The sequence below is a fragment of the Pollachius pollachius genome (assembly GCF_949987615.1).
Source record: "Pollachius pollachius genome assembly, chromosome: 5".
NCBI lineage: Eukaryota > Metazoa > Chordata > Actinopteri > Gadiformes > Gadidae > Pollachius > Pollachius pollachius.
In genome coordinates this window covers 10,211,722-10,224,877 of record NC_136938.1, presented here as the reverse complement: position 1 = coordinate 10,224,877, position 13,156 = coordinate 10,211,722, and positions in this window count along the sequence as shown.

The following is a 13,156-nucleotide window of genomic DNA, read 5'->3' as shown; positions in this document are numbered from 1 at the left end:
GGTGAGGAGGAGGTGGTGAGGAGGAGGAGGTGGTGAGGAGGAGGAGGAGGTGGTGAGGAGGAGGAGGTGGTGAGGAGGAGGTGGTGAGGAGGAGGAGGTGGTGAGGAGGAGGTGCGGGGGGTTCCTGTAGTTCCTGCCCGGTGTGATGGCGGCTTAATGCATGCTGATTCCACTGGTTTCAGAAGTGTAACTTCAACCGAGGTAATGAACAGAAAACAGCACGTAAAAAGGAAACCCTCGATGGGCACATGGAACAAAAATTGGGATAACAAAGCCATTGGGTCTATTGATTTATTTTAGAGGAAGGTTCCTGTGACAGAGGGAAGCCCCCCCGCTCATGTCAACCCAGCGCCTGTGCCGGAGGAAGAGAGAGAGGGAGAGACAGAGGGAGAGCAAGAGAAATAGAGAAAGAGGATTTAAGCAGAACAGATCGTTAGATTGATTGTGTTTGATTAGACACGATGCAGCTTCATTCAAAGTCCCAGAAATGATGAAACAATTTACTGAGTGGAGAGGAGACGAGGAGGGCGGAGGTAAGAGGAGGAAGGGAGAGTACCAGGTTAAAGAAGGGAAAGGCTTGCAAGTGAAAGAAGGAGGACAAGGAAGAGGTCGACACTGAGGCAGTGAACTCAGAAGAGTCAATTACAAAGAAGTGGGAAAAACAGTAAAATAAAAAAGGAACGACCAGCTTTAATGAACCCCGGGTTTCCCCGGGGATGGAATCCATAACGAGCCCCCCCTGACCATCCCAACAAATTAAACCGTAGCTATTACCCAGCGTGTGTGGTTGATTCCGGGGTGGTCCACCTCAGTACTAAAGTGGATAGACCATTAAACTTGAGACCTGGATTATAAAGATTTATTTTAATGGTGGAATTTTCCTGCATGGGTGGACAGAAAGACAGATAGACAGGATAGACAGATAGATGGATGCACGGACTGGCATATCTGTATCTTTCTGGCAGAAAGAGAGAGAGAGTGTGAGGGAGAGTGTGGTCTTGATAAGTGACTCTAACCTGTAACAGCACACCCACACACTTCAATTACTTCATTCTTCTCCTTCTGCACTCACACTTGCACATGCATGCGTGCATAAACACACCTGCTCAAACATGAACACCAGTATCCCTCGCACCACCCACCCACCCACACACCATGAGATCTCATTCATAGTCATGAGACTGAATGATTAAAGTCAGTCTCTCCGTTTTCCCTTTTCCGCACACTTAGAGCCTGCCTGCCTAATGGTGTGGGTTCCCATCTCTCACACACATACTACATTTACTTGAAACACATCAGAAGATGCAAAGCAAGGCATGTGTGTTTTAAACAACGTGATCTCCAACCTAAATGACCCAGTGGGTTGTTTGGTGTTGTCGTCTAAATGGACCGATATGAACGCTTTAGCCCCCTATCGTCTGCTCAAAGAAACGGCAATACGTCACGAATGTCAAGGTCCTGTCTTGCCAAAACAAAATGGATGACATAATTTTTTTTCTCAGACGAAATTGTGACATTATAACGTAAGACATTAAGGCATTTGATAACATTTTTAGCGATAAAGGTGATTTTAATCTTGGTAATCTTGTATCGTGCACCACACAAACACGTCGGCCTAGTTCGTCTCAAAGAAGAAGAATAAATGTCATCCCTGGGTCACTCGGAAATCTGCGAATCTTGAAAGAACATAGTCTTACAGCTATATTCATCTGCCATGATTATCTTAAAAAAAAACGAATGTATTTATAAACAGAATGTATTTATAAAAGGAACCGCTGGAATTGATTTCTTTCGGCGGAAGAATAACAAATATAGACTAATGAAAGGGGTTGAAGGTTTAGGGTTAGGGTTAAGGTTAGGGTGAGGGTTAGGGTTAGGTTAACGTCACTGAGAGTGGCCCCCTTTTTGCAGAGACTCAAGATTTTCCCGGAGCGATCCCACAGCAGCCCCTTGTTGATAGGTTCTAAATTATCCTAAGTTGTCTAAGTTGCTCTCTCTTTCCAATGACTTCTGATTAAGTTATTGCAAAGCCTTTGACTTCAAATGTATTTCAACATCGTGTTTCAGGATGCTCTGTTAATCACTTCCTATAGGGCTAGAGATCCCAAACTGAATATTATATATCCTTGAGGCCCTCTTTCATATAACATAGACCTCAGGTGTCCTTGACCCCTCTTTCTCCTAATTACATTACTTCCTGTAGGGCTAGATTTATAGTAAATGATCTACTAATTTAAATAAGCCCTCACTCATTTAAGGGACCAGCCATCTCTATCTCACTCCGAAGTCATTCTGTGCCCCTTAATACAACCAGGGTTTGTGTCACTTTTTGTATGTTTATAACCCCCATGTTGATAATTGTAGTAGCCTTTTAGAATGTTTTTCTTCTGCCTTTTACTTTATTAATTGCATTCACACTCTTCAAATATTTAAAGAGGCATTCATGAAACAAATGTCATTCATTTTGTTATGGCATGACAGAACGATAGGGGCTCAAACTTTCATATGGGTCGTTTTGGACGACGTAAACAGTCAATCTATTCTGTCGCTTATTATTGAGTTTAATATGTATATGTATGTATGTGTTTTTATCAGTGGTGCACATAAACATATATATATATATATTTATAAATACATACATAGATAAATACATACATTCATACCGGTTTTATCCAAGCAAGGCGACAAACAAGACGGTAAAGAGACAGGGGCGTGTGTGCGTGGTCCGTGTGTGTGTGTTTGTGTATGTGTGCATGTGTGTATGATCTATTTGTAGGAAGTTGAAGGCAGTTTGCTTGTTGAATAACTACTGAATGTGGTCATGATGGGCAAATCCTTGATCCATCTGTGCCTTACAAAAACAACAATATGCAAACATCGCGTAGGTAGGTCAGTAGGTAATTAGAAATGCACAGAACATACAAAATGAATCAAAGGCATGTGAAATACATGTGATTCATTACACACACCAAAACACACACACACACACACACACACACACACACACACACACACACATACACACAGACACACACACACACACACACACACACACACACACACAAACGATACTCACACAGTTTAAATTAGAACATGAAGTAATTTTTTGTGTATTTACTGAAATGTTGACATGAAGCACAGGAAATAAATGGTAAAAAGATAATAGAGAAAATCGAAGAAAGCGTTCTTTGCCTGGATCATTCAGGGTCAATCCATGGTGGTTAATATGGACTGTTTTGGTGAAGGCACTACATTAGATGTGCTCCGTTGACGCTACCCGAGGCTTGGCAGACCGCTCTAATTTTTCAAAGTTCAAACTATTTCAACGTTCACCCTGGTTGATGCCGGTCGAAGTGCGTCGAATCAGATTATAGCATGTTGTGTTTACAAAAACCAACGGTTTACATGTATCCATGTTTTTATGAGTTGAAAGCATTGAACTCCTGTCTGTTAGCTGGCTACTTCTGTTACGCCAACCTAACATTCACTTTCTATTAAATCCCGCTTTCACAATAAAAGCCTTGTGACAAAGACCGTGCCTCCCTGATCCGTCAGTCCCAGTCTGCTCTCCTTCGGCAAGCTCTCCATCCCCCTCCTCCTACTCCTCCTCTCTCTTGCTGTAATTAACTCTGCATATCTCCGTCACGACGTGGAAATAAACCGCAATTAAGCTCAAAAGGCAATTAAAGTGGGGGTAATGGTAAAACAAACGACAGTTAGAGGTTAATTAGAGGAGAATTAGGAGTGAGATCAGAAACTGATTAGTGTGTAGTTGGGTATGAAGGGGGGAAAACTTGGGGAGAACAGAGAGAGAGAGAAAAAAAAGGAACTCTGGTTCTATAAAGAACATGGCGAGAGCAGAGAAGGGAAAATCAAAGAAAAGTTCTGAATTTTGGGGTAGGGCTAACACAGGAACCTAGGGCCAGCATAGAACATAGAACAAAGCTTGTTTTGCTTCTGGATATTCACAACAAAGTTACATATATAACCACTCATTGCACTTTGCAATTGTTTTGGATCATTTTTTAATTGATTCATTCGAATAGTGAAGTGGGCAGGGAAAACGTGTGTTTTTCTTTTATTTAATTGCTGCAATCTGCGTACATTTCCAATGACCAATCTAGTCTAATTTAACCACACTCTATTTTCAGACATTGAAACATGTTGTTATGCATCCGATCAACATCTGTTCATAGTTATAACCACAACTTTAAGGGCTTATTTAAATGAATACACAGCTTGGCCCTCCACATGTGACTAACCAACCAAATAAACAATAATAAAAATATCAACCTCAATTTCATTGTCTATTTCCCTTCCATTTTGTCTCTCTCCTCTTCTTCCCTAACACTTGAGAAGCTCTCCTCTCTATACCAGTGAGTGCAGAGCTGGGATCAGTTTCTTCATAAAGTGAGATTCATTTTGGAAATAAAATGCCCCCGATTCTTTCAAAATTGATACCATTTCCCCATTCTCATGTTAACCTGGACGGGGTCAGGTTGAGGACCCGACGCAGCCAAGCATGCATGGCCCCACGACCCAGTTCACCCAGGTGGAGAGGAGGCTAGATATGTGTGTGTGTGTGTGTGTGTGTGTGTGTGTGTGTGTGTGTGTGTGTGTGTGTGTGTGTGTGTGTGTGTGTGTGTGTGTGTGTGTGTGTGTGTGTGTGCGTGCGTGCGTGCGTGCGTGCGTGGTTTTGTGTGTGTCTGAGGGATTCTATGTGTTAGTTAATGTGTGATTGTGTGTGTAAGCGAGTTAATGGGCTTTTGTGAGTAAGTTTGTGTGTGTGTGCATCTGTGTCTGTGTGTGGCTGTATGTGTGTGTGTGTGTGTGTGTGTGTGTGTGTGCATGTGTATCCGAATCTGGATGAATTGAACATAATTAATTAACAAATCACTTGGACTTGAGGCCAAATTACATATTTATACACATAAGAAACACAAGACTCTTCTGAACACCCTTTGTTCTACAATTGTGTCAGATATTTTCACAGTGTTGAAGGTAAGCAAATCAAAATCTGTCTTTGACAGCCATACATACTGAAGATCTGTTTGGTATGTAATACCAAACGCTTTGTTCACACTTAATCTGAATGCAAATGTATTCAACAATTTAGCAGGCTCCGTCCCACTCACAGAGTAATTTCTTTCAATGTGCCAATCCCCCTTGATTTATCGTGTTTCTTTTTTGTAGACATTTTCTTTTTGTTTTACCAAAGCACATTCATATTTCCTAGCCTGAGGAATACAAAGTGCGTGTGTTCTCAGACAAAACACAATTTGTACGTCTAATAAGCCAGTAGAAAATAGAAGGGAACATTTGAGAAGATAAGGAGAGGAATAGTCACAACACAATATTTGTTTATTTTCCTCAATAAGCAAACTATCACCTCAGATGCTTGCTCCTTGTGGCATTATGCAGATGACTAATGCAGGATTAACTATGATAAAATACCATTTCCATGGACAAACCACATAACATAGAAGCCAGTTTTCTCTCTTACTGCTGAACTGGAGTTATTTTTAGACACATTCAAATTTGAAAGTTGAAATGTATTCACTGATGAATTCTAACAACCAGATGTGTTCCCTTATTGCTGGGGAGGCTGGCCTTCTAAAAGGCAGCTAATACATTTGAGCTGGCAGACATTGAGCTGCTTAGAATACCCAATACATGGACAAAATGCTATGTAACACACTAAAGGAAAGAAAAAAGGAAACAACAACAGAGAATACTATGAACCTTTAAAGAAGAAAGCCTACAGATATCAGAGCAACATAAGTGAACTTGGACAATATGATTGGGTTGTTTATTATACTTCATTAAAATGTCAAAGTCACTTTTTGAACTCTTTGAATCATGTATATTAAACATACCAAGAATCAAAAAAAGGAAAATACATAATATATTTATGTATATAATACATTCTATCATTTATGTTATTGCTAAACATTTTATTTTTGTCATTTACCCTAGCCTCGTCTTTAAGCGTATACACATGCAGATAGGGACAAGCCCAATATAAAAGAGCACCTGACCCCAAACACAGTTCTGCATATGTAGAGGATCCTCACTTTAATCCCTCTGTGTGCTGCAGGCGAGCATCTCTACATCTCATCTCCACTCCCGAGGCTGGTTGCTCTGCTCCTGGGGAGGGTGGTGCAAAGACTCATCTAAATGTAGTCTACACCTGCAGCCTCCCGTGTTTATGGACGTGCTCTCTCATGGATAGCACCATTTCCAATTCATTAAGGCACACTTTGTTGGAGAGGGGCTGGCAAATTAAAGAGGAGGGGAAGAGGGCTGGGGGGGGGTTGGGTTTGTCTGGGCTTCTGCTCTCTGTGCCCCTCATGTTGTTTTCCATCTCCTTTTCCTTTGCAACCGTGATTTTGTCCCAGAACCTCCAATATACAGTCAGGTTCCTCTGTGCCTCTCTGTTGTTTGTGTGTGTGTGTGTGTGTGTGTGTGTGTGTGTGTGTGTGTGTGTGTGTGTGTGTCTGTTTGCGTGTGTGTGCTTGTCTGCATCTGTGTCTTGTCTGCATCTGTGTCTGATTGTCTCTGTGTATTTTATTGCATTTTCCATTACTACTATCGCCTGTGCCTTTATTTTGAAGCGAGGACTAGTGCCTAACAAAAATACCCAATTACAACGCAGACCGACAATTGTATTTTACGTAAGTTTTTGCTTAATACTCCTCATTGAGCTTCAGGCTAAGAAATATATATATGAATGAATATATATATATGGCCCTCATTTAGGGAATGACAATTAAAACAGTCACATCCATTTCTACGGCCATGCCTCCAGTTATTCCTTGAGCTCTTGTGTTTTTCTGTTCCCTTATGTCTCCTGTGTTCTCCTGGCACTCTCCCTCTCTCTTGATGTGTGTGTTGAGTTGTGATGGGTCTGTGTGTTTTGCGTGGCAATCCATTCATTCTCAATGCTCCCCGATTGCTGTTCATGTCTCTGGTTTTTTGAATTGTGTATTCAAACTTAAGATTACCTCCTTCCAACTCTGAGCCCTGATTTGTTGATTGTTTTAGCCATTATGTTAGGAGTGTGTTTTACCGATCGTGGTGTCACCAATTCAAAATCACACCCATTAAACATGATCAATATCTACAATCCAATAACCCATAGTGTGGGGGGAACTCCGAGGACAGCCGAGTACGCTTTGTATGGATTGTCACGTGGGAAAGACGATAGCCAATCAGGAGCCCTGCTGGGCACTAATCCCAACAGAAGGCTTGCCTGCAAAAGCAAAAGTGTGATGAATTTGCAAAACTCAGTCCTTCGTATCTATCGTAAGATGTGTGGTCCCTCGCGTTTCCTCAATTTGAAAAGTTGTCTAGTGTGTGACAGGCATAACTTTGTCACCCTGTACTACAGGTTGCCTAGTTACCTATCAGCCTCCCTGCCTGTTAGTCTCCCTCGTGAACCACCCTACTAAGCTCATCTCTGTCCTCCGCCATCACCTCTTACCCTCCTGCCTTTCCTGCCATCCTCATTCCCCTTTTATCCCTACAATTAGACCCTTTTTCTATTATCTAATTCCATGGCCGGTGTCTGCTTTTGGGTCCGACCTTCACTGAAAGTAGAAAAACCTATGGTAGCATTTTAGAATAATTGTACTCAACAGTCTAGTTGCAAAGTTTTCTAAGAACTTTTCAAAATCAGCTTTAGAAGATAAGCAGGTTAGATCTGGATTTTATTAACGGTTATCTCTCCAGTTGCATCATCAGAGCGCAAACATACTTAGTGCAATGTTCTCTCTCCAATGTTCTCAATGTCTAAAGCCGATCTGGTCTCACAGAGTTGATCCAGATTGTGTTGCGTGTCTATGCAGCATGTGTTTAAACACAGCAGCAGATAAGAGAGTTGACTAAACGATGCTGATTTGAGATTAATTGGCCGGTAATTAAACCACTGGCCTAATTACTCACACATTTAACTTGCCACTAGCATAGATAAGAGCGTTATGAAAAGATGCACAAGGTCACTGGGTAGATGGCTTCGGGCTGATGCCGCGGAACAGCCCACAGTTTTAGAATTGTCTTCCTCTGCAAAACACATCCATACATGAAAGGTTAAATTTGAGAAACATGAAACAATCTCATATTATTGATGTTTCCCTGTTTCTCGATCTGTATTTTCTCCTTCTCTCCATACTTGGAAACACATTGTAACATATATAGTTGAGATGTTAACAAAGAAAATTGTATTGGTACGAATGAACTTGTCAAACTGCAATGTTTTACATAACTTTGCAGAAAACAACCAATAATCTGGTAGCAACACCTTGAGAACCACAGACCAATGGACAGCGGAATAGACCACAGATTGAGAAAGGTTGCAATCTTTTCCAGACAAACACCTCAGAGGAAAAAAGACAATTTCAAGCCTTCATTTTTTCTACTAACGTGTAAGAATAGGCGCTGTATTTCTATCAGCTTTATTTGAGATTATAGATTGAAATCATTCATATGAATCAATGGCTTTCTCTTAGCTGAGTAAATGTTGACCTCATCTTTTCTTCTTTTATTTTTTTCATGTCTGAAAATTTTGTGTGATGAACTTTATGTTCCCTTCAAAGACAAGGGCACTCTGTTTTATGTTCTTATTTACGCGTTGCCAATTAAACTACTGAAGGTGCCAATATCCGCACAACGGATGGATGGCTAACCTTCAGTATTTCCTATGTTGTAGGAACGCATCCTACGTTGTAGGAAATAGTATGGTGGTTGAACCCATTGACAGGATCAATGAGTCTTTTTGATTCTTTGGTCTACATTAACTTCCACTTAACTTCCAAAATATGTAAATACTCATATTTTCCTTACTTCAATTAATAAATTGTATTCAGATCCTACACTAAAAAAGTATCCATATTTTTCATAAACATGAGCCTTTTTTTATCTAATTATCAACTGTAAATATTTAATCCTTACCCATTCCAGGCCATTGGTTAAGCGTTTAGGGAAAAAACTAATAAATGTGCTTTTCAACAGTGCTGTGTATACAGGCCTCTGGCAAATAATAGGGGAAATAATGCAATGAAAGACTTAGAAGGACACAGAATGAAGAGATCACCCCAAACACAGCACAATAAAAGTTATTTAAATCGTTTGATTACGTGGATTTTAATGACTCTTCATTTTTTATCATTTAAAGACCTTTAGCTAAGTGCTTTGTACCAAAATGTGCCGCCATTTTCTCTGTATCCTTTTATGAGGTAAACGATTGCCCTGATTCAAGAGACAAATTCAAGAGGACACGCCAGCACCTACTTTAAGACCAGTATCCCCTGGGGAACTATTTTAACGGTCTGAAACGCAAGTGAGAAGCGCCAAGCGCAAGTAGCTTTGTGGGCGGTTCTATGGCGATGTCGCTAGTTTGCCGGCGCAAAAATGACTCTTGCGCCCAGCGCAAATCTAAAAAGAGTTGGTCTGAAGTAGCCTTATTACCCGTAGGTGTGGTTTGGGCGTAACGTGCAATAAACAAATGAGAGTGCCAGCTCACATCCCCTTTAAGAGCCATGAGCGCATTTGAATCTGACATGTTGATATTTTGACAGCGCGTCTGCAGTCTCCGATGAGACAGATGCACATGGATTTCAAACTTCAAATGGCTCAGTTTATGGCCAAATAATATGGCCTAATTCACACATGGAATAAGGTTTTCTTTCACAACTTCAGAAATACTGAGTCCTCAAAAAAATTTCGGCAAAGAAAACTTAACAAACATGTATATTCGATAACTGTGGTTCTATTTAATGATACATCATAAACATTGTTTCTTATCAGTATTGTATGCATTATCATTATCGACTTGTGTTCCTAATATGAATGTGTCCCCCAGTTAATATACATTGCCATGGACTGTATTATGCTTTAGGTGTTTAGTTTGTGTGTGTTTAAACAGATGGACGCACACACGCGCGCCCGCATTCATTAATTATTTTACACACCACGCGCGCCCGTATTCATTCATTCTATTTAACACTCACTCGCGGTAAAACAATGTTTTCTCACGATCAAATACTCATCAATCCTAAAAGGTATGGGCATGTACACAATGTCTGTGTCAAGAAAATATGTGTTTGCTGTATGGTGTTTGCAGATGCATTGATTTGAAAGTACAACTTCTTACCGCTGCAGCTGTTCTTTCCCAAAAAATTTACCAAGAATGTGTGGCTAGGTAGATGAGAGAAGCAAAGTGTATGCACAAGCAACATTATGCATGCGCCCTTAAAATAGCATCTGAACAATGCACCACTGACTTTAAACCAGGTATTTCCTGGTTTGTGACGCAAGTGGTTTCTGAAAGTGCAAAATAGCACCAGGGAACGTTTGCGCCAGAACACGCCTCCTCCTTTCGCCGTACCGCCCCTTGGGGCGCAAGATCATTCCCTAATTTACCGACGCGTTGCGCAGGAGGGAAAAGAACGCTCTGCGCCAGTTGCAAACTAGCAACGACACATGCCCCAGTGATTAAGTCAATTGCGCCGGATGCAAGATAGGGCCCCTGGTGTGAATGACAGAAGAGGGAGAACAATAGAGAAGACAAAGAGAACGTGTCCCTACCCAGCTTCTTAGAGACATATAGCACCTCCGATCCTCCTGTCACACCACAGACTCCTTTCACCCCGCTGAAGGGCTGCTCGCTGGAGACGCCTTAATTTGCCCCCTTGTCTGTCTCTATGCCTGTCTGTCTGTCTGTCTTTCGCCATGCCTGTATGTCAGTCTGTACGTCTGTCCATCCCACTAGGCGGTCTGCAGCCAGGACAGACTAATAGATGGATACAGAACGACGATCCGAGAGCAATTCAGAGAAAGACTGACTGACGATCGATAGATAGAGACAGAGTGTCAGACAGATAAAAACAGAGAGACTGACAAAGAGATAGAGACAGACTGACGGACAGTGAGGGCCCAAGAGACTACAGTTTATTAGAATAATTTAATGTAGGGTTTTGGATACGCAACAGTTTATAATGAGACAGATAAAATGATGGCAACCCTTGAAATAAACACAGAAAAAATAGGAAGATAAATATAAACCAAATATTTGTGTGAGATTGTAACAAAAGCATGCAGGGATCTTTCTGTAAATGTTGGGGGTTTCACACTGTCGATGAGTAAATGAGGCCTGATTACAGTATTCACTGTGACAGTGTGAATGTGTTGTGACAAGCTACAGGGCTACGGCTAGGAGCGAAGTCATCGCACACGGCTGGCTGTGTGAATTTATTGCTCCTTTAGGCTCACATAATACCATCTGGTGCATTAGGAAACAAAATGCATCCATCATGAATTATATCAACGTATCCTTTTCACACTGAATACCAAAAACACTAACTTTTAGAAAGCCTGTTGAACTAATAGTATGGAATTTGCTTTTGTTAAACCCATCACAATTTGTTCGTATTTCCACCAATTGAGATGGCTGTTCCCATGACGATATCAATGCAGAATTAGCAGGAATAAAACCTAAGACTAGAATTAAGATAGCATCTACAACACACAGAAGCACACAACTGCTATTTTCATGATGATTTATTTGTACATTTCAGAATTATTTTCAGATATATTTTTCCTCTAAATTAGTTCAGTACATGACAGAGAATATACAATGCCCGGCACTTTTTCCACCCCCTTCGTCCTCTTTTCTCCTCCTTTTAAAGGTTAACTTGTCAGCAGGTCTCAATACACACTGTCTGACTGTCACAATGCAACAAACTACCAGGCAGCCACTCCAACGTGACCAAAGCCTGGTTTCAAAAAAGGCCTCGCTATGATGACCAACATGAAATTAAGGTTGCTATGTTTTTTTACGATGCAGTAGGATGGCCCCTTCTGATGCTTGCTTACGCCAAGGATGGTAACACAAAACAACCCTGCCAGGATGCAAGACCACATGTCCACAAAATTGTGTTGATTCCCCCCAATCACATTAACCACATTCAACCAACCAAAGCAATGCTCTTCAAACATTTTGTAGTCTGTTCTTGGATATTATAATTGGTAATACACTGAGTTTTATTTCATATGAGGAATGCAATTGTGCAACATTGGACCACAGATGGCACTCATACAGTATAGGACATTTTAAAACCATTCCCTGGCATAATTATGCCATCTACGGTACCAAAGATTATGGAAAAACAGGAAATAAACATTGTGGTTTGATTGCCAAATGTTCTCAATCAGGTTTTACAATTACCGTTTATTTAGTTAACTGTCAGTATGTTAGTTTATTTGTTATTTCTGACACAATAGCAGAGGTTTAGAGTGTGGGTCTGAATGTATTTATTTCCATGTTTGAGTCTATAGAAAAACACTGATGATTTTGCAACCCATGTTGGGCAACATGTGAATATTTTTTTCATACATTGTGGAAATGAAGTGAAAAAACGAATATTGAAACGATTTATTTATGAGGCAGAAATCTTGAATGTGTAATTGGAATAATTATCATTCAAATCCATATATAATTACAAGTATGTGTGCCAATTTGGTTTGGCAAAGTTAAAATAATTAGATTAATAGAATAAATAATTGTTGTAAAACACTGCAAAGAGGTTCCAAGTTTAAAAGCAGAATTAGTGGGAGCCAAGATACCAAGCATTTAGATGGTCAACTATGACCTCTTACAAATATTTTTTAAGACATTTTCAGATAAAGTCTAATGGTAACATTTCACAACCATAGCCAATGAAAAATACTTGGTGCTGTGATAAATTAGATTATAATTTATGTGGCATTAGAGTCAGACAATATATGTATGCATATATATACATATGGTACTAAACTCCAAAACTGTGAGACTAAATTGTATCCAATACAACGCAAGCATTGGATACATTTTTGTCATTGAAAATTAACAGCCAACTCATTTTAAGTACACTATGTTTTTTTCGCAGCCAATATGTTACTGCATAAAATATAAAAATTCATCAAAGGATTTTTCTTTCAAATCATTTGCTGAACTGGATTTCTCTTCCTATGAGCAAAGGGCACTTGACATTTACTTTTTGGGATGATCGATGTGCCACTATGTGTATTCTCAACCCATAATTATTGATATCGCAACCTGTTGCTAATTATCAACGGCCATGGGCTCAGAGTTATAATTTCTGTATAATTTAGCTTTATT